Source organism: Trachemys scripta, chromosome 6, assembly GCF_013100865.1.
Source record: "Trachemys scripta elegans isolate TJP31775 chromosome 6, CAS_Tse_1.0, whole genome shotgun sequence".
Classification (NCBI taxonomy): domain Eukaryota; kingdom Metazoa; phylum Chordata; order Testudines; family Emydidae; genus Trachemys; species Trachemys scripta.
In genome coordinates this window covers 38,261,874-38,283,722 of record NC_048303.1, presented here as the reverse complement: position 1 = coordinate 38,283,722, position 21,849 = coordinate 38,261,874, and the positions used below count along the sequence as shown (strand labels likewise).

The window sequence follows — 21,849 nt, the reverse complement described above, 5'->3', positions numbered from 1 at the left end:
GTAAAAAGCAACAGAGGGTCCTGTGGCACCTTTGAGACTAACAGAAGTATTGGGAGCATAAGCTTTCGTGGGTAAGAACCTCACTTCTTCAGATGCAAGTAATGGAAATCTCCAGAAGTCTGGAGAGCAAGTCTGCTGAGCCATAATATTAAACTTTCTGAAAGTTTTTGAGAACAATTGAATCTAATCCTTTTTCAGTAACTTGTCTATTGACGCAAATAATCACTTAATGGCTATAGCAGGAACAGCAGCATGCTGAACCCAGTTTATATTTCAGGTCACTGATTGTGCCCAGAATATAGACCTATTTCATTTTTAACTCTTTAGAAATGAAAAGTTGTTTTGGGATTTGATGCATAGCTGATTCTTTAGCAATTTGACGTAAAAGATTTCCCTCAATGTATCTTGAACAGTATTAAACAAAAAACAACATGAAACATAATAATTGTAGCTCAGAGAGGGACCTATTCTGGTTCCCAGCGATTTCAGGAAACACTTGCGTGTAACTCACTGGTCTTCTAACTTTATTTGAAACGGTCTTTGTTTTAGTTTTATCTTTAAAATATAGCAATCTGAGTTTACCAAATAATAATCCAAAATGTATACATGAGTTAAAACATTTCAAGAATATTCAGTAGAATACCATAATGTTAACAGGTCCAAATCCTAACCAAAGGAAATATAATCTTTGTTCTAACTTGTGTTAGTTTGCCAATTAAGGGCCAAATTGGGTATGTTCAATTCCTTTCTATTTTTAAAAATCCATGCTCATTCTCAAATCTGACATTTAATACAGGCAGTCCTTGGACTTAAGACACAATTGGTTCCTGAAAATCACGTCTTAAGTCAAAACATCATAACTTGATTTTCCCATAGGAACAATGTCGGATCGAGTATTGGAAAGTTGAAACTGATGTCGGAAAGTCGAAACTGGATGTAAATTTAGAAACATCGTAAGTGCCGTTCGTCATAACTCGAATGTCATAAAGTCGAGGACTGCCTGTGTACACATTCATGTTCATATTTATTATAAATCATACAAACAGGTGAGGGATCACCACTTGCTTCAGGAAATGTTAGTTGGGAGTATGAGATGCCTATCCATGTGAATGCTATAATCCTCATTCAATCCAAATATTTCAGACAGATTTTTCATAAGTCATGTGAGTTCTATTCATTTAATTCCAATCAAATCTATATTTCTAATAGTTGTAGCCTAGTACTTCAGAGCTTTCATCTTACAATCAAAACTAACAAGTGACTTGTTAACTTTTGCATGTCCATGGAGAATGTCTACATAGTTTGCACATGTATCTATATACCCTAGCCCCAAGCAGTGCTGCCAACCAGATTTTTTCAGAGGGAAGTTTTGTAGAATTTGTCTCAAATATGCTTTTTATGGCTCTTACGGAAGACTGCTAAACAACTTATTCTGGAAATGGGACTACAACAAAACAGGAATACATATAGTGTGAGCCAAAAACTGGTCTCCTTCATCACATGAATAGGCTCATTGGGCCAAACACATCCTTGATGTAAATCCATTGACTTGGAAAACTGAAAATAGACAAAGTAATAAAACAGGCTCCCCACCTTCTGCACAAAACAATTTCCTAGCTTACGTCCCTCTTTCTTGCCCCACTAATATCATGAAGAGATGGAGTAACTCTCTAACTACTCTGCATCAGTCCTGGTAAGGAAAGGACCAGCTCCCTCAATTTACCTGGCAATCTAAAAGGAAGGTAAAATCTTGGGCATATATCAGAGTCCAGGAGGAGGGATCCCCCGATCAGTCTAACCAATGTGTATGTTGGATCCCCTAATCAGGTCTGCCACTGGGACATTTAACCTGTGCTCCTTCAGTGGCTGCTGGTTACGTCTGGAAGCGGGCAGTGCTCCACCTCTACTCCCAACCCACCCATCACAGTGATGAAGAACCTTTATGTTGCCCTCGCAGCAAGGTGGAGGAGGAGAAGCCATCTACACCAACGGCTGGGAGGATCACAGCCATCACTCCTAGGAGGACACGTATGGTAGTGGTGGTTGGTGACTCTCTGAGGGGGACTGAGGTACCCTCTGTTAGTCTGACCTGGCATCCTGGGAGGTATGCTGTCTGCCAACGGCCTGTATCTGAGACGTTATGGAAGAAAGGTCAAGGATCATCCAGCCCTCTGACTACTACCCATGCTACTCATCCATGTGGGCACTAATGATACTGCAAGGTATGATCCTGAGCAGATCAGAAGTAACTACGGGGCTCTGGGAGTAAGGGTGAAGGAGTTGGGGGTGCAGCTGGTGTTCTCTTAGATCCTTCTGGTGAAGGGTAGGGTCCAGGTAGAGACAGATGCATCCTGGAGGTGGATGCCTGGCTGCGAGACTGGTGTCACCAGGAGAACTTCGGCTTCCTTGACCATGGGATGCTCTTCTGGGAAGAAGGACTGCTAAGCAGAGATGGGGTCCACCTATCGAGGAAGGAAAAGAGCATATTTGGATACAGACTGGCTAACCTAGTGAGGAGGGCTTTAAACTAGGTTTGATGGGGGCAAGTGACAAAAGCCCACAGGTAAATCCAAAACATGGAGACCCAGGAGAAGGGTTGTAAACTGTAGGCCATTAGAGCAGGGATTGGTGACAGATGAGAGAGAACATAGGGGGGAAATCAAATCAATATCTTAGATGTCTGTTTGCTAATGTGAGAAGTATGGGGAATAAGCAGGAAGAACTTGAAATGCTAGTTAATGAAAACAACTATGACATAGTTGGCATCACAAATTGGTTAAATACACATGACTGGACAATTAATATTGAAAGGTATAGCTTGTTCAGGAAGGACAGGCAGGGAAAAATGGGAGGAGGTGTTGCCTTATATATCAAAAATGTATACACTTGGACTGAGGCTAAGATGGAAATAGTAGACAGACTTGTTGAAAATCTCTGGGTAAGGATAAAAGGGTTAAAAAAACAAGGGTGATGTCATGGTAGGCGTCTACTACAGACCATCTACCCAGGAAGAAGAGGTGGATGAGGCTTAGTTGTTTAAAAAAACAAAATCATCCAAAGAACAGGATTTCGTGGTGATGGGGGACTTCAACTACCCTCACATCTGTTGGGAAAATAATTCAGTATGGCACAGATTGTCCAGCAATGTTCTTGGAATGTATTGGAGACAATTTTTTTAGGTCAGACAGTGGAGGAAGTTACTAGGGGAGAGACTGTTCTAGATTTGATTTTGACAAATAGGGAGGAACTGGTTGAAAATGGAAGACAGCTTAGGTGAAAGTGATCATGAAATGATAGCGTTCATGATTCTAAGGAATAGTAGGAGAGAAAACAGCACAATAAAGATAATGGACTTCAAGAAGGCAGACTTCAGCAAACTCAGGGAGTTGGTAGGTAAGATCCCATGGGAATCAAATCTAAGGGGAAAAACAGTTCGTGAGTTGGCAGTTTTTCAAAGGATCATTATTAAGGGCACAAGAGCAAACTACCCCACTGCGTAGGAAAGATAGGAATTATGGCACGAGACCACCCTGGCTTAGCCAGGAGATCTCCAATGATGTGAAACTCAAAAAAAAAAAAAAAAAAAAAAAATACTATACAAAGTGGAAAATAGGTCAAATTACAAAGACTGAATATAAACAACACAAATATGTGGGGACAAAATGAGAGAGGCTAAGCCACAAAACAAGATGAAATTAGCTAGAGACTTAAAAGGTAACAAGAAAACATTCTACAAATACATTAGAAGCAAGAGGAAGACCTAGGACAGGGTAGGACTGTTACTCAATGAGGGTGAGAGAAACAATAACAGAAAACGTAGAAATGGCAGAAGTGTTAAATTACCTTTTTGTTTCAAATTTTCACCAAAAAGGTTAGTAGTGATTAGACATCTAATATAGTGCATGCCAGTGAAAATGAGGTAGGATCAAAGGCTAAATGGGGAAAGAACAAATTAAAAATTAGTTAGACAAGTTAGATGTCTTCAAGGCACTAGGGCCTGAGGAAATACATCCTAGAATACTCAAGGAGCTGACTGAGGAGGTATCTGAGCTATTTGAAATTATCTTTGAAAAGTCCTGAAGACAGGAGAGATTCCAGAGGACTGGAAAAGGGCAAATATAGTGCCCACCCATAAAAAGGGAAATAAGGACAACCCAGAGAATTACAGACCCAGAAAGATAATGGAGCAAATAATTAAGCAATCAATTTACAAATCCCTAGAAGATAATAAGGTGACAAGTACCAGTCAACATGGATTTGCAAGAACAAATGGTGTCAAACCAACCTGATAGCTTTCTTTGACAAGGTAACAAGCCTTGTGGATAGGAGGGAAGTGGTAGAAGTGGTATATTTTGACTTCAGTAAGGCCTCTGATACGCTCACATATGACCTTCTGATAAACAAACTAGGGAAATAAAACCTAGATGGAGCTACAATAAGGTGGGTGCATAACTGGTTGGAAAACTGTTCCGAGAGAGTAGTTATCAGTGGTTCACAGTCAAGCTGGAAGGACATATTGAGTTGGGTCCCACAGGGATCAGTTCTGGGTCCAGTTCTGTTCAATATCTTCATCAATGATTTAGATAATGGCATAGAGAGTAGACTTATAAAGTTTTGCGAGTGATACCAAACTGGGAGGGGTTAAAAGTGCTGTGGAGGATAGGATTAAAATTGAAAATGATCTGGACAAACTGGAGAAATGGTCTGAAGAAAATAGGATGAAATTCTGTAAGGACAAATGCAAAGTACTCCACTTAGGAAGAAACAATCAGCTGCACACATATTAAATGGGAAATGACTGCCTAGGAAGGAGAAAGGGACCTAGAGGTCATAGTGGATCACAAGCTAAATATGAATCAACAATGAAACACTGTTGCAAAAAAAGCAAACATCATGCTGGGATATATTAGCAGGAGTGTTGTAAGCAAGACATGAGAAGTAATTCTTCTGCTCTATTCTGCGCTGATTAGGCCTCAACTGGAGTATTGCATCCAGTTCTGGGCACCATATTTCAGAAAAGATATGGACAAATTGGAGAAAATCCAGAAAAGAGCAACAAAAATGATTAAAGGTCTAGAATACATGACCTGTGAGGGAAGATTGAAAAAAATTGGGTTTGTTTAGTGTGGAGAAGAGAAGACTGAGAGGGGACATAACAGTTTTCAAGTATATAAAAGGTTGTTACAAGGAGAAGGAGAAAAATTAATCTCCTTAACCTCTGAGGATAGGACAAGAAGCAATGGGCTTAAATTGCAGCAAGGGAGGGTTAGGTTGGACATAAGGAAAAACTTCCTAACTGTCAGGGTGGTTAAGCTGTGGAATAAATTGCCCAGGGAGGTTGTGGAACCTCCATCATTGGAGATTTTTAAGACTCGGTTAGACAAACACCTGTCAGTGATGGTCTAGATAATATTTAGTCCTGCCTTGAGTGCAGGGGACTGGACTAGATGACCCCTCGAGGTCCCTTCCACTACAATTCTGTGAACAGTCCTTTCTTTCAATTTGTTGAGTGAGCGCTTGTTTTCTAGCAAACAAACTACCACATGTTCCAGCTAATTTTCTCATTTCTCACTCCACTAGGGAAGAACCTGTCCCACACTAAGATGATGGGGGATGTACTGGGCACACACACAGTGACACTCCCAGTTTCATTTCCAAGATTGACTGCCAGGGCTTTTGGGCTAGTCGTACTCTGTTACGCCGCCTCATAGAAGCAGAAGGCTTGGATGTCCGTGTCATGCCAAAATCAGCATTACGCAAGTGTTTTGAAAAGGGAACTAGTCCTTAGAAAAGTTACAAATCTCCAAAGCTGTGTTTAAAGAAAGGCATTCTTGTGCATAGCAGTGGTTCTGCTGGAAACTAAAATGTGGACATAATCTTGGGAATGCTTTTTATGTATTATTTTTTCAAATGTATTGTGATGGGTTCGGTCACAGAGATCCCCTTGGGACTGTCCCCTGTCGTGCTGAAACTACCTCTGAGCCCGTTTTCCCTGTCAGCTTGGGACGCCAGAACCCTGTCTTGTTGAGCCAGACACGCAAGCCTGTTGCAACACAGACCCAGGGTCTGAACCACATCCCCAAAGCTGCAGGCTTTAACTGAAAACCTCTAAGAAGGTTACCTGTCTCCAGCACCCAGACACCCAGCTCCCAGTGGGATCCAAACCCCAAATAAATCCATTTTACTCTGTATAAAGCTTATACAGGGTAAACTCATAAATTGTCCGCCCTCTATAACACTGATAGAGAGGTATGCACAGCTGTTTGCTCCCCCAGGTATTAATCACTTACTCGGTTTAATAATAAACAAAAGTGATTTTATTAAGAATAAAAAGTAGGATTTGAGTGGTTTCAAGTAGTAACAGACAGAACAAAGTAAGTTACCAAGCAAAATAAAACAAAACACACAAGTCTAAGCCTAATACATTTAAGAAACTGAATACAGGTAAATTTCATCCTCAGAGATGTTCCAATAAGCTTCTTTCACAGACTAGACTCCTTCCTCGTCTGAGCCCAATCCTTTCCCCAGGTATAGTCCTTGTTCCAGCTTAGGTGATAACTAGGGGATTTCTCATGATTGCAGCCCCCCCCCTTGTTTTTTCCCATGCCCTTTTATAGCTTTGGCACAAGGTGGGAATCTTTTGTCCCTCTCTGGGTTCCCACCCTTCCTTCTAAATGGAAAAGCACCAGGTTTAAGATGGATTCCAGTTCTAAGTGACATGATCACATGTCACTATAAGACCATATTCTCCATTCTTTCAGGGTTGGCCTGCAGGTACCCAGGAAAGTTTGTGAGTAAACAGAGCCATTTACAACTGATTGTCCTCGTTAATGGGAGCCATCAAGATTCCAAGCCATTATTAATGGCCCACACTTTGCATAATTACAGTAGGACCTCAGAGTAATACTTCATATTTCTAGTTTTAGATACAAGAATGATACATACATACCGATAGGATGAACACACTCAGTAGATTACAAGAGACCTTTTGCATAAAGCATATTCCAGTTACATTATATTCACATTCATAAGCATATTTCCATAAACATATGGAGTGCAACGTCACATATATGACCAAGCTGAATCTTTTAACAAGCAGTAAAACATATAGTTTAGTCTATATTGCACACCAAGAGATTCAATAAAGGTCACTAGTAACAAATATTACAAGACATTAATAGTAATATTAGTTTAAATAACTCTAGTATCATGATAGCTCACCATGCTTGTGATAGTATGGTCAGAATTAAAATGGCATGGGAAGGTAAATACAATACAATGGGAATGTACATGTGAGGTCCAGCCTCCTTAGAGGGAGTAGAAGGAGGGAATGCTGAAATATCAACCTGCCCTACCCTGAAGAAGCCTCTCCACAGAATTTGGGATCTATGTATAAGGAGCAGATCGACTGGGGAGATGTGCAAACAGACTTGACCTCTGGCAGATCTCCTGAGATTCCTGGGGCCTGGAAGCCAAACCACCTGTTTTCCCAAATGGGCAAATCCTGCCTTTTGACAGAAGAATGTGTAAGGCAGAGTTTCTAGTCCCTTACATGGAATTTACTATGCAGAGAATGATTTTGGCCTAAAGTCCTCATATCCAGTACAAACTGTATACACAGCATGGAAAAAAGCGGTAGTACCTTATAGCCTAAATTCTGTAGTACTCAGTATCTCAAAATAGTACTGCAAAATCCACAGTATGTCATTTTTATGTGCCCATCACCATAATATCTGGTTTCAGAGTGGTAGCCGTGTTAATCTGTATCAGCAAAAAGAACGAAGAATACTTGTGGCACCTTCGAGACTAACAAATTTATTTGGGCATAAGCTTTCATGGGTTAAAACCCACTTAATTGGATGCATGCAGTGGAAAATACAGTAGGAAGATATATATACACAGAGAACATGAAAAAATGGGTGTTGTCACATCAACTCTAACAGGACTGATCAATTAAGGAGGGCTATTATCAGCAGGAGAAAAAAAACTTTTGTAATGATAGTCAGGATGGCCCATTTCAAACAGCTGACAAGAAGGTGTGAGTAACAGTAGGGGAAAATTAGCCTGGGAAAATAGTTTTTACTTTGTGTTATGACCCATCCACTCCCAGTCTTTATTCAAGCCTAATTTAATGGTGTCCAGTTTGCAAATTAATTCCAATTCTTCAGTTTCTCGTTGGAGTCTGATTTTGAAGTTTTTTTGTTGGAGAATTGCAACTTTTAGGTCTGTAATTGAGTGACCAGGGAGGCTGAAGTGTTCTCCAACTGTTTTTTTAGTGTTATAGTTCTTGACCTCTGATTTGTGTCCATTTATTCTTTTGCGTAGAGACTGTCTGGTTTAGCCAATGTACATGGCAGAGGGGCATTGCTGGCACATGATGGTATATATCACATTGCTAGATGTGCAGGTGAATGAGCCTCCGATGATGTGGCTGATGTGATTAGGTCGTATGATGGTGTCTGAGTGTCTTATCTATATCTTTGAACAGTATTCGTTAGTATTTTTTCTTCAAGTGCCTTTAACAGACGTTCACAGATTTCTTCGATATTAAGCAAATATGCGAAGGAAAGTTCTGAAATATAAAGGACAATTAAATTAAAGTCAATTGAATTATACCATGTTAAATTGGGACAGAGAGAGACTTTTTATTCTGTTTTTTTACAAAGCTTAGCACAATGGAGTCCTTGTCCATAACTAGGGCTCCTAGGTGCTACAATAATGAATTAATAATAATTTGTATGTTCGGTTTCTTCAGTATGAAGCTATAAACAAGTCCTTTAGTGACAGCAGGTTGCTAAAATTTAAATATTATGAAGTATTATTCTTTCACTATATATTGTTGGAATTTTTTCTATGTATTTTGGGTGATCATCCTCATGTCTCCATTGAGCTGACCAGAAGGAGAGGAAATTAAAATGTCTTGGAAGAAGCATACATGCAAGCATACATATCTAAATGCGTGGGAAACAAGAAGCTCATTTTACTAAACATGGACAGCCCACCAAAGACTTAAAGATTTCTCTTCTGGTCTCACTAAAGTTAATGGCAAAATTTCCAGGATTGGGCTCAAAAATACCTTTTAAATATAAAACATTGTTTACATAAAGTTTAAAACAAATGTTTGTTTAATCACAAACTCTGTGTAGCAATCTTTAGTAGTCAGTGACAGGCAGGCTAGAGGATTTAAAGCCCTAAAGTGAAGTCAGGGGTGCTTAATGCTTCAGCAAATCACTCTCATGATTAGAAAAGACTGGCACACAAGTTAACATGTAGAGTAAAGTACACTATGCTCAATAAATATGTAATCCCATCCAGGGTTTCTGGTGACATAATTACTCAAGTTGTTTATTAATGTCACCGGAACCCCAAAATGGAATTATTGTCTTTGCCATGTGATAGTACAACAGTGCCTGTCACACTTAGCAAAGCCTCTTCTATGTAGTGACTCTGCATACTGTTTGCTGTGTGGTTCCTTTTTAAAAAAAAAACCCTGTAGGCTTTCAAAAATTCCATATGATTATTATTCAGATACTGGCTGTTGAAACAAAAAATAGACAAACATTAAATAAACATACTGCTAATTTTAGTTTAGCTGAATTAAATTTGAAGCAAGGCTTACTTTGAAAATATCCATTTTATGCAGTCGAGTGGGAGCAGCAATCCACCCAACAGTTTACTTTACAATGCTACTACCATTACACGGTGGAGCAGAGTACACCAGCATTCTCCCCTCACATTGCCAGGGCCAGCTCCAGGCACCAGCCGACCAAGCACGTGCTTGGGGCGGGGTGGCACTTCAGGTTTTTATTTATTTATTTTTTGGTTGTCGGGGCAGCGCTGGAGGGTATTTTTTTTTTTTGTTTCCGTGGCGCTGGGGGAGCGGAGCTTCGGGCGGCGCTGGGAGGGGGGGGGGGCGTGTGGGGGGGCGGGGGGGGGGGGGGGGGGGCACGGCGGGGCGGTGCTCTTCTTTTTTGCCTGGGGCAGCAAAAAAGTTAGAGCCGGCCCTGCACATTGCCCCAGGCTCAGGAAGGTGGGGAGGAAACTAGCTGTCTCTCCTTACAATCTGATCTTTTCAGAAGTGGAGAGCAAAGTAAGAGCCAATACCTCCCCACATTCTCCATACTGTTGCCTGAAGGAAAGGTGATAAAGAATAGTCCACTGAGACATGTGCTGTAGCAGAGTAGAGTGGTACTCTCCACTAAAGTTTAGTAATTTTCTTTAAATGCAGTTTCAGTTGACTTGAAACTATTCATGATTGCCAAATAGTTTTGACCAAACCAAAAGACTCAATGTTTCAGTAATATTGAAACAAAATGTTCCCATGCAACTTTTTTTTGTTTCTAGACATTTTTGCAGAAGGGTAAGATTCACAAAACACGGGGGAAGGAAACAGATCTCCATTATAGCCTTTAGCCTAGTGATTAGGGTGTTTGCTCTCCTGATATATGGGAGACTATGCTTCAGTTTTCCTCTGCCTAATGAGGAGAAAGAACATGAATTCAGATCTCAGGTTGTAGGAGACTGGCCTAACCACTGAACTATGGGATATACTGATATTGCAATCCATCAGTTTTTCCTGTTGAAGCACTTCTATTTTGTATAATTAAATAGTCAGTGGTAGAGGGTCTTTAATTTGGGTTCCCTACATGGCAGGTAAGTGCCCTAATTACTAGGCTTATATAGTCATTCTCACTTTCATTTCTTGGTCCAATGACTATTCATTGTCATTATGAATTGCTACTTTGAATAACCCACTATGAATGAGCCAAAACTGATTGATTCAACCCAAAATTAAACTTTTTTTTCCAGAATTGCCAATAAACTAAAAAATCCATTATTCCACCAGCTCTACTCACCACCTCTTTTTGCTTTTTGAATGGTTCTTGTGTGACAAGTGAATGTGATCACAAGATAAATAATTTGCTGCAGCTGAAGTTTTGAAATAATCTATTATATAAACACTACATACATCAACTGAAAACAAAATCATGTTTATCCATATCCTTTATTACACAGCTGTTGCATGCACACCACAGAGAAACAGAACCCACACAGGCATAAACACACACTGAAACACCAGGCACACCCTGGAAAACTGGATACATATTGGAAAACAACACAGAGAGAGGCACAAATCCCACAGAATAACACACGCAAAGCATAAAGAACACAAAATACATACACAGAATGCACACAGAAGGAGTAAATTTCTGTCTCCTAAAGTTCATCCACCGTAATCTTCCCTTTACTGCTTTCAGACGCAGGATGGCGCTCTTTGAATAAGCAATTATATCAAGGGCAACAAGCTCATATCTCGAGAACAAAACATTTCTTTTTAATACTGGTATTTCTTAGAGGCACAGTTCAGCTAAGACATGCAGTTACACTCTTATTTATTAGTAGTGTAGAGACGCTGTCACATTACTTTGGTTAAAGACTACGACAGGATCTCACCAATAAGTGTTTATAATACATCCAACGGCCATTCAGGTAGTATTTCAGTACGACAAATGCCAACTATTTCCCCCAGGTTTTTGTGTTAGTCGTTAGAGCTACTGTTAAAAGCAGTTTAATATAATTAAGTGTAGAAATCCAATTTCACTATAATGGCTCTTTATCTTCAAAAATAAAACGTGCTGCGCCATATGGAGTGTGTTTATTTGAAACTGTCAATGCCAACCACAGGACCTATTTCTACATTTTAAATGGCACGTAGCCAAATCCTGATTAAGGTCACGATGAGGACTATTGACTCTGCAGACAGATGCTTTTCCCTTTCAGCACTCGAAGAAGAATCGCAATAACTGTATTCTTGGACCTTTCCAGTCTGAATAATTTCATACTTCAGCCAACTATTCATGGATTCACCAGAAGAATTACACCTACTACCTCCGGCGTAGGATGAAAACAAATCTCATCAGATGGGAAATAATGTTAGCAGAAGCTTGAAACCTTAGAGCCTAGATTCTGGAAGGATTTTTGATCTCTCTTCTTTTGGCTATCGGAAATGGACTAGGCGGTTATACGAACTGGAATTCCAAGGCACCAATTCCATTCCTCGCCCCCCAAAAAACCCAGATTCATCATTAGTCTCGCTGAACATAAATGATTCAGCAGAGCACGCTGCTCAAAGGCAACATTGTCCTATACTATTTTCACCTTTTTCCTGTTTCCGATTTGTATGTCAGATTTTTGTTTACGATCCAACTACGTGGAAAACATATTTGCGCCCCCCTCCCCCCAACGGGTGCCAGCTGGTTTCATTGCAAATGAAAGTGAAAGTGTTTGTGCTACGTGTTGTATTATTTGATCTGTAAAGCCAGGGCTGAACGCATGTGGTGCGTGCGGGCCAAATGTTTGTTTTGTTGTCGTTTTTTTAGTGAAAGGCTGAGCTTTGGTTTTTGTTTTCTCTCTGCCTCCGAAGTTAGTTTTCATTGCTGCAGTCACTGATATTTCATGCAATGAACTTGCTTTAAAAAAAATACCCACTCTGTCAAGTACCAACGGATCGCTAATAATGCAACTTTTTGTAAAGCCTTTCACAGAGCCCAGGGTCAGTGAACAGACAGCAAATGAGCCGTTTTCAGTGATAAATCTTCAGACTGCTCTAGTTTCTTCTTTCGTGGTTATTCTTACTAGTAAAGAAGATAGGTGTATAATATCTACTCTATGTCCCTATATGAAACACATGCACCAGTATATATAGTGTCAGAGCTATTACACAACCCTTTACAAAGCCACAGATAACGATCTGTTTGTACATATTATGTGGATCAGATCAAAAGGCTTCTTTATAAGGGTCTTAACGTCTGTTTACTGAGGAGCCACTCTTTAATAAGACCCCTTTCCAAAGACTCCAACCAGCGCTCTGCAGCCTCACTTACACGCCTTCTGCCTCACCCCTCCCCCAGCCCCATTCATTGGGCAGCGGTGTTGTACAACTTGCAGCATTTTCGCTGGTTTTGCACTCACACTAGAGCACTGCAGCCCAGAGGGCTTGCCAGTGACATTAACTCATAGTCCTCCCCCCTGCCGCCCAGCCACAACACCCCAGCCTGGAGCTGTCTGTGAGGTGCCAAGGCACGGGCAGGGCTGGAGAGCCAGGTTCTCTCCCATTCACTTAGAGGACAAGTTTACATTGTACCTTGTGAATGATTTTTTTCTGTCTCGCTTTTTCTTTCTTTCTTTCTTTTTTTTTTTTTTTCCTTTTTGGTTACCCTGATTGTACCTCTGCATCCCCCTCCCCCTCCACGTGATGGGCCCGACATGCGCAGCAGCGCCAGGGGAGCCAGAGGCACATCTGCAGACTGACGTCAGTGTGCGCTCAGCCTCCCAGGCAAAGCTGCCAAAACTTCCCTCTGCTGCTGGAGCTCTAAACTTGGCTGCAGGCCGGCAGTGAGAAGAGACCTAGAGCTACTTCAACAAAACTTTCTTGAGTCCTCCCTGCCTGCTTTCTCTATCTCCCTTTCTCTCTCTCACCCTCCAACTCTGATGAGATTCACATGGTACTTTGCCCAGAAGAAGGTGGCCAAGAAGAGGGTACTCACCCCCACCCCAAAATAAGTCTGTTTTCCTTCCTCCACCCCCTCCCTTTTTTAACTTTTTCGGTTGGAAAGACAAAATGTGCAGGGTGATAGATTGGGTGAATTGATGGCATCCCTTTCTCTGCCAAGTCAGTCCGCTCTCTAAAAATCCCTTTTGGGAAGACTGGAGGATTTCACTTTGTTGGAGAATATAACTGGTGTGGCTTGAAAAAGGGGGAGAGCAGAGAGGAATACGGGACTCGTACAGTGCTATCTCTATTGTTTGAAATTTACTTTATATCAGAAATTGAAGATGAAAACGGTAAGAAAAGACTTCACGCTGTTCAATGAAACTTCTCCTTGTGCTTTTCTTGTCTGCTGAATAATGATGCATGTAGATCTTTTGGGGGATGGGGGAGGTTATACGGCACTAAGCGAGGTGGATTTGGAATAATTTCAGAGAGAAAAACCTCTGAGGCTGAGGATTACGAGAGGGGGGAGATATTTTCTATTGCAAAGAATAGTGTGATATTGTATAGAAAACCTTTTCAGGTTTAGATTAAAAAAATGGTGGAAAATAGTCAAAACCTTTTCAAAAAAGATTCGATAAAAAAAATCCAGTATTTTGTCGTGTCATGTCAGTGTCTACTTAAGCGGTCAGACAAGTGCATATTTTGTGTCTGGACTCAAAGGGTCCGCATTAATGTGATAGCTGCAGCCTGATGCTCTAGGAGATGTTAAGCTCTTAATAGGCTAATCAGCGAGATGGAAGCGTGTGTTTTTGATTTACTTCGAGCCATTTGGGATTTGCTAGACTCTTAACCCCACGGAGCCTTATTTATCGGTGTGTGGCTATGTATATATTGCATGGCACACAGTTCAAAGGATTTTTTTTTTTTGGAGGGGAAATAATTGAAATCCCGCTTTCTGATAATGTGTGTACAGTTCTTGTATTTGCTAATTTCATTGTACAAGAGGAAAAAGAGAAACACACACAGAGAGTGAGCGTCTCAGACTCTTGTTTTTATTTGGGCTGCCGGTGCAACGCATTTGGGCCACATGCCAAGTGTCTGGGTCACACGCGTTTTATCCAAATAGATTTAGCGCTGCTGTCTGGAAATGAGCTGCTGAATGTTAACTTTAGGATCAACTCCACCAGAGCAGCTAGACTCTTCCCCTCAGTCTCTCTGGGGAAGAGAATTGTTCTTCTTTATAATCTTAAGTGCGTGTGTGTGATTATCTCTAATTTTCTTTCATGCTGATATTTCACGTGAGGTTATTTTAAAGAATATTTTTAGTTGCTAGTCCGGGTTTTTAGACAGAAAACTGACAGCTGATCCCCCTAGAAAGTTTGGCATGACTTGAGGGGAGGAGTGGGGCAGACTAAGGAGGAAAATGCCGTTCAGATAACTGCAGTTTTGTTTCTCCCCCAAGGTGGTCGCTGATCTGGTGGTTTACATTACAACATACACAGCAGCACTTTGGTTGTTCCTGCTTTGGTTTTTGATTAATAAGTGGGTTGCAAAGCCCCCTCTTTCCCTTTGTGTTTACTTTTCTTGCATTTTCTCCTCCCCCACACATTTCTTTTCAACAAGCCCGCTAACTCCCAGGGGCAAATCTCTCTCTAATCCTCGGGCTTTTGAAGCAGGGCAATGCTTTTCATGGCTAGCCCAATACCTGTAATTGAATTTGTTTTTGTTTTATTCCCACCCCTCCTTGTCCTCTTTTGCCCCTCCCGCCGCATTTCCTTAGCAACCAATCATACTACCAGTGATCACTGACTGCTCCTGTCCTTTCAAGACACAGCTCTGTCCCAAGTCTTACCCGTCTCTGTGACTTGCGTGTGAGAAGTAGCGAACGGGAGTGAGCGGAAGGAAGGGGGAGGGGTTGCACCTTGATCAGTATAGAACACGACCGTAGACCAAACAATGTTTGCTCCTTACCCAGAGATATAGCTGACGACCAACCATGTGTGTCTAACCTGAGGATTGCTCAGGAAGCGAGAGACGTTACTCCTGAGGAGAGGAGATGTGGTTTATCTTTGTGATCAGCAATAACTGTAGGTTATTTTTAACTGTAGGCATAACTTCCAAATATGTCATTTCCCTCAATTTCTTCTACGTGGGGCTCTTTACTGATAATGCCTGATCCCCCCTCACCCCCAAACTGAAACCTGTGGTTTGTTTATTGACATACCCTGATGTCGTTTAATGAGAGGTTATTACTGGACCTCAGGTGCTGCCGCAAGACCTAATACCGTCCGAGGACAGATTTAGCCTGGAGATGCTGTTGAGGATGAACAGCTGCTGTGGGAGAAGTTTGAGCCTGGCGTGGTGGCTGAGCGGAGGCAGCTCCGCACTGTTGCCAGCGGCAGAGGCTGAGGGGAAGAGGAAGGACATGGGCGTGGGCTCTACCTATCTCATGAGACGTGTGCCTCTTAGGTCACGGGAGGGAGTCCCTTAGTTCACCTACACACCCGCTGAAAGTACAGGATGGTTGCCTCTAAGAAGTCGAAACCAAAGCTCCCTGGACCACAGTGAGCCTGCAGCGGGACAAGTAGTACCACGTGTGGCTCCGTCTCTACAAACTAGCCCTCACTGAGTGAAAAAGGAAACCCGTGTGTGTCATTGTAGCTATATGGTGTTATGGCCACGCATCGTTATTGCATTTGAACAGTAGCATAACAAGGAAGAAGAAATGGAAGTTTGGAACCAGTGAAAGGCTGCTAAACCGATCACCCCATAGCCCACAGAGCTCCCTGCTGTGTGCACAGTTTTTACCAGCTCTATCTCAGATTTCGAAATACTTCTTGTATCTTTTCCTTCACCACTCTAGCATGGTGTTTTCATGTATGTGGTAGCTGTTGCATTTTGATAAATGTTAAGAAAATGAAATCACAAACTATTACCTTGGATATGCATATAGTTCATTCCCTATACTATTTATTTATTTATTAATGAACATTTAGGGCTGACAAAAGGTATCAGCTTGATAAGAGTGGAGACTGAAATCCTCAATTTATTCACAGAACAGGTATGCTATTGCCAGTGGAAGCTTGTACACACTTCCCCAGCTTTGGAAGGACCAGTCTAGGGTTGAGTGTGTGGTTCAGCCTCCATGTCCATTCTCAGTCTTAAGGCTTGGAGCAGTAGTAAAAACACCTATGGCCTGTTCAGATAGTGCGTACACCAACTGCAATGCTGCTGGAAAACAGATTCAAAAGTCGGTGACATTTCCATCAAGTGTACTAACTCTCTTGGGGATCTTGTTGTGTGAACAATTGTCCCCTAAAGTATAGTAAGGGGACTATTCAGGACTTTCACTACACTGTAGCAATGTCCACACAGGATGTTACTGCATTGCAAGCTGGCACACAGTAGATTCACACCTTAGCTTGCCATGTAGACAAGCCCTTAGACTGAGACCGTTTCACGCAGGCCACTGAAAAGACATTAAATAATAATAAATTTTGGCCACTACTACTGACCAATGTTAATTTGAACAAGTGTCCTAGAGGTAAAAGGTACCATATCTTACAAGTAGTATTCTGAGCCATCTAGTCCCCTTTGGCTCTACAGTTGAAGGAGGCTGTGCTGTTAGGACAATACGTCATACACACAGACAGAATATGAGCTCCCTACTGTGATGCTGTGGCTAAGAGGTCTGATGTGATCCTTGCATTTATAAAGAGGGGAATATCAAATAGGAGTCGAGAGGTGATATTAATTCTGTATACAGCATTCACGAGACCATTACTGGAATACAGTATCCAGTTTTGGTTATCCATACTTTAAAAAAGATGTTGACAAACTGGAAAGGGTTCAGAAAAGAGCTACAGAATTATTAGAGGCCTGAAAAACCTGCCTGACAGTGAGAGATTTAAGAAGCTCAATGGAAATGTAGACATGTAGGGCTGGAAGGGACCTCGAGAGGTCATCAAGTCCAGCCCCCTGCGCTGAGGCAGGACTAAGTAAACCTAGACCATCCCTAACAAGTATTTGTCCAATTTGATCTTAAAATTCTCCAATGATGGGGATTCCACAGCCTTCCTTGGAAGACTATTCCAGAACTTAACTATTAGATTTAGAAAGTTTTTCCTAATATGTAACCTAAATCTCCCTTGCTGCAGACTAAACCCACTATGTATTGTCCCACCTTCAGTGGACACGGAGAACAATTAATCACTGTCCTCTATTGCCTTAACATGTTTGAAGACTGTTACCAGGTCATCCCTCAGTCTTCTTTTCTCAAGACTAAGCATGCCTAGTTTTTTTAACCTTTTCTGATAGGTCAGGTACTCCAGCTGAGGCTTCACCAGTGATGAGTAGAGTGGGACAGTTACTGCCCATATGACACTCCTGTTAATAGACTCCAAAATAATATTAGCCTTTTTTCACAGCTGCATCACATTGTTGAATCATATTCAATTTGTGATCCACTGTAATCCCCAGATCCTTTTCATCAGTACTACTATCTAGGCAGTAATTCCCCATTTTCTAGTTGTGCATTTGATTTTTCCTTCCTACATGTAGTATTTTGAACTTGTCTTCACTGAATTTCATTTAGTTGATTTCATACCAATTCTCCAATTTGTCAAGATCATTTTGAATTCTAATCCTATCCTCCAAAGTTCTTGCAACCTTTCCCAGCTTGATGTCATCCACAAATTTTATAAGCAGACTCTCTATTCCATTATCCAAGTCATTAATGAAATTTTGAATAGTACCTGACCCAGGACTGACCCCTGCAGGACTGCATAGATCAGGGGTAGGCAACCTACGGCACGTGAGCTGATTTTCAGTGGCACTCACACTGCCCGGGTCCTGGCCACTGGTCCAGGGGCCTCTGCATTTTAATTTAATTTTAAATTAAGCTTCTTAAACATTTTAAAAATCTTATTTACTTTACATACAACAATAGTTTAGTTATATATTATAGACTTATAAAAAGAAACCTTCTAAAAACGTTAAAATGTATTAATGGCACGCAAAACCTTAAATTAGAGTGAATAAATGAAGACTTGGCACACGACTTCTGAAAGGTTGCCAATCCCTGGAATAGATTCATCCTCCAAGTTTGACAGAGAATCATTGATAACTACTCTTTGAATATAGTCTTTCAATCAGTTGTGCACCCACCTTATAGAAATTTAATTCACAATATTTCCCTAGTTTGCTTATGAGAATCTCATCTGGGCCTGTGTTAAAAGACTTACAAAATCAAGAGATATCATGTCTACAGCTTTCCCCCATCCACTAGGCCAGAAACCACATAAAAGAAGGAAATTAGATTTGTTCTTGACAAATCTGTGGTGGCCAGTGCTATAACTCTATTATTCTCTATGTGCTTACAAATTATTTAATAATTTGTTCCAGGTATTAAAAGTGAGATTCCCTGAGTCTCTTCATTCTCCTTTTTAAAGATCTGTACAACATTTGCCCTTCTCCAGTCTTTTGGGACCTCACTTGTCTTTTATGAGTTCTTGAAGATAATTGCTAATGGTTCCGTGATTGCTTCAGCTAGTTCCCTAACTACCCTAGGATGAATTTAATCAAACCTTGCCAACTTGAATGCATCTGACTTGTCTAAATATTCTTTAATGTGTTCTTTCTCTCTTTGGCTTGTGTTCCTTCCTTCTTGTTAATATTAATTATGTTGAATATCTAGTCACCATTAACCTTTTATAGTGAAAACTGAAGCAAAATAGGCATTAAACACCTCAGCCTTCTTGATTTAATCAGTTATTAGTGATCCTTCTCTGCTAAGTAGAGGACCTACGCTTTCCTTCATCTTTCTCTTGCTTCTTATGTATTTAACGAGCCTGTTCTTATTACCTTTTATGTCCCTTGCTTGGTGTAACTCATTTTGTGGCTTAGCCTTTCTGATTTTGCCCCTACATACTTGTGCTATTATTTTGTTCCCTACTTAGCAATTTGTCCATTTGTTTCTACTTTTTTAGGATTCCTTCTTGATTTTCAGGTCTTTAAAGGACTCCTGATGGAGCCATAGTTTATCAAAAAGAAGATTAAGAGGCAATTTGATCAGAGTCTATCAGTACCTGCATTGGAGAAGATTTCAGATAGTTAGAGGGCTCTTTAATAACAGACAAAGACAGAACATAATCCAGTGGCTAGATATTGAAGCTAGACAAATCCAAATTGGAAGTAAGGTACACTTTTTAATACTGAGGGTAACTAACCATTGGAGCAATTTATCTAAGAATGTGGTGGATTTATCATCTCTTGAAATCTTCAAATCAAGATTAACTATCTAAAACATAAACTGTAGTTTAACCAAGTGGTTTTAATAAACAACATGTTTCTAAATGAATTCTAAGGCCAGTGTTATACAGGCAGTCAGATCAGATGCTCATTATGGTCCTTTCAGGGCTTAAAATCTATGAGTTACAACACTAAATCCCCCTGTTCTTTCTGAAAAAAACCTTACTAGTTTAGGCTTGCCATTTACTTGAAAAGTATCCTTTAATCTCACTGTTATTTCCTCATCATACCATAATTAAATACTATATGCTATTTTGAGAAGAAAGCTAAAATAACAATATAATGTGTATAATATGTAGCAATAATTAGCTACAATTTAAACACTGGCTACAGAACATGGCTAGTCTTCACTACAGTGCTAATAAATAAATTGACCTAACTAAATGTTGAGTTTGTTGAGAAATTTGTTGTACACTGTGATGAAGCAGAGAAACTACCAACCAGCACAGCAGGGGTTAAAGAGAGTCTTTGGGCCCAACTAACTCTGCCCTGTTATACCTGCAGCCAATGCCAGGCCTGGAGCGGGGAAAAAAGGAGAGAGCCTAGCTCACTTCGGGGCTCAGTTTGGCAAAGAGGCAGGAGCCAGCTGCCTCCCTACCTGAGAGGAAGGAGCACTAGCCCGCCAGCCAAGGAAGCCCCCAGGCAGTAAACGCTGTCTCCCCAGACAAGGGAGATTGTGAGGAAGACTTAGGACCCTCCAGCACCTGAGGTAACTGAGTAAGTGAACCCCAGTGACATTGCAGGGCTCGCCCTCACCAACTTCTGGCTGCCCTGCCCCAAAGAGCTTGGGATTGTGGCAAGGGGCTGCCCAAGACCCACGAGGGGCCCTATAGGAAGCAAGCTGCCCAGCAAATTGGACTAGCAGGACCATGCACCAAACTAAACAGACTGGTAGGAAGTAACCCAGGATAGCGGATTTTGACTCCCTGCTGGGAGGGCCTTGCCCTGTTACGGGGTTGATGTACACAGGGTCCTGGACTGGGACCCGGTGGAGCGGGAGGGCCTGGGTCCCCCTACCATCCCCTGGCCTTAAAGTCTGAGTCTCCTCAACCAAACTGGGCTGAGAGCCATGTGCTCTAACCACTAGGCCGCTTGGCCCTCTAAGCTACCTGTTACATACACTTTGAACTGTGCTGGACATTATGATCTTGATTCTGTAAACTTTACTCATGCAAGTAATTCCATTGACTTCAATAGGACTTTCTGTGTGAGTAAAAGCTGTAAGAGCAGACCTTCTGTTTTGCTACAATTCTGAGGTAACATAAGTTCCTTCCAGCTGTAGATGTCAGAGTGACTTCATATGGTGTTGGGTATTTTTATTTAAGATGTTTTCAACCTTTCATGTGTTTTGTTGTGACTACTGGTGGACCCACAGAGCCCAGTGTGAGGCAGGTGTTACAGATTGCTGTATAAAATTTTAAGACCAGCATTTTATTCAAAACAAAATAATGGGTAAATTGTAATGTGTCATTATCAACAATTTGTACAGTTCCCAGCATACTAAAATTATTAAAGTATGTACAAATACATTAAATGATGAGCTGTATGTACAAAATGTCTTTGTTAATATTTAAAACACAAAATTAATGCAATTAATAATTTCAAATGATTAACTTAATTCTCTAGCAGAAACACATGGGAAACTTCCATTGAAGTTAAACTGAATTTTGCCTGCATAAGGGGTTCAGGGTGAGCCCTGAATGAATAATAATAACAATAACGTTCATGTTGTAGATCAGATAACCACACATTTCTCTGTCTGAAAACGTTATGATGCATTCCAGGTTCTTCCTTTGTCTGCCAGCATATTGGGTCTAATTATCCACTATTGAAATCAATCAAAACATTGCACTGACTACAGTGAGCCAAGCATTTATATTTAAAGCAATATGTTTGGCTTTGTAAATGTTTGTTAAAGCCCTGATCCCGTAAACACTTACATACGTCAATTGGATAAGTAGTTCCACTGAATTCAATAAGAATGACATGTGCTTAAAGTGTGTGTATAAGTTTCTGCAGGATTGGGGCCTTAGACCATACAAGCA

At 40.9% G+C, this 21,849-nt stretch overlaps 1 protein-coding gene across 1 annotated transcript in view; it reads left to right on the top strand.

Annotated features, from left to right (window-relative positions):
* Nucleotides 1–13,329: 13,329 nt before the first annotated feature.
* ADAMTS6 (ADAM metallopeptidase with thrombospondin type 1 motif 6) overlaps nt 13,330–21,849 on the top strand; it is a gene marked incomplete in the record, with an annotated part of 313,682 nt that continues 305,162 nt past the window's right edge. Inside the window, 1 exon segment of the mRNA XM_034773659.1 lies at nt 13,330–13,845.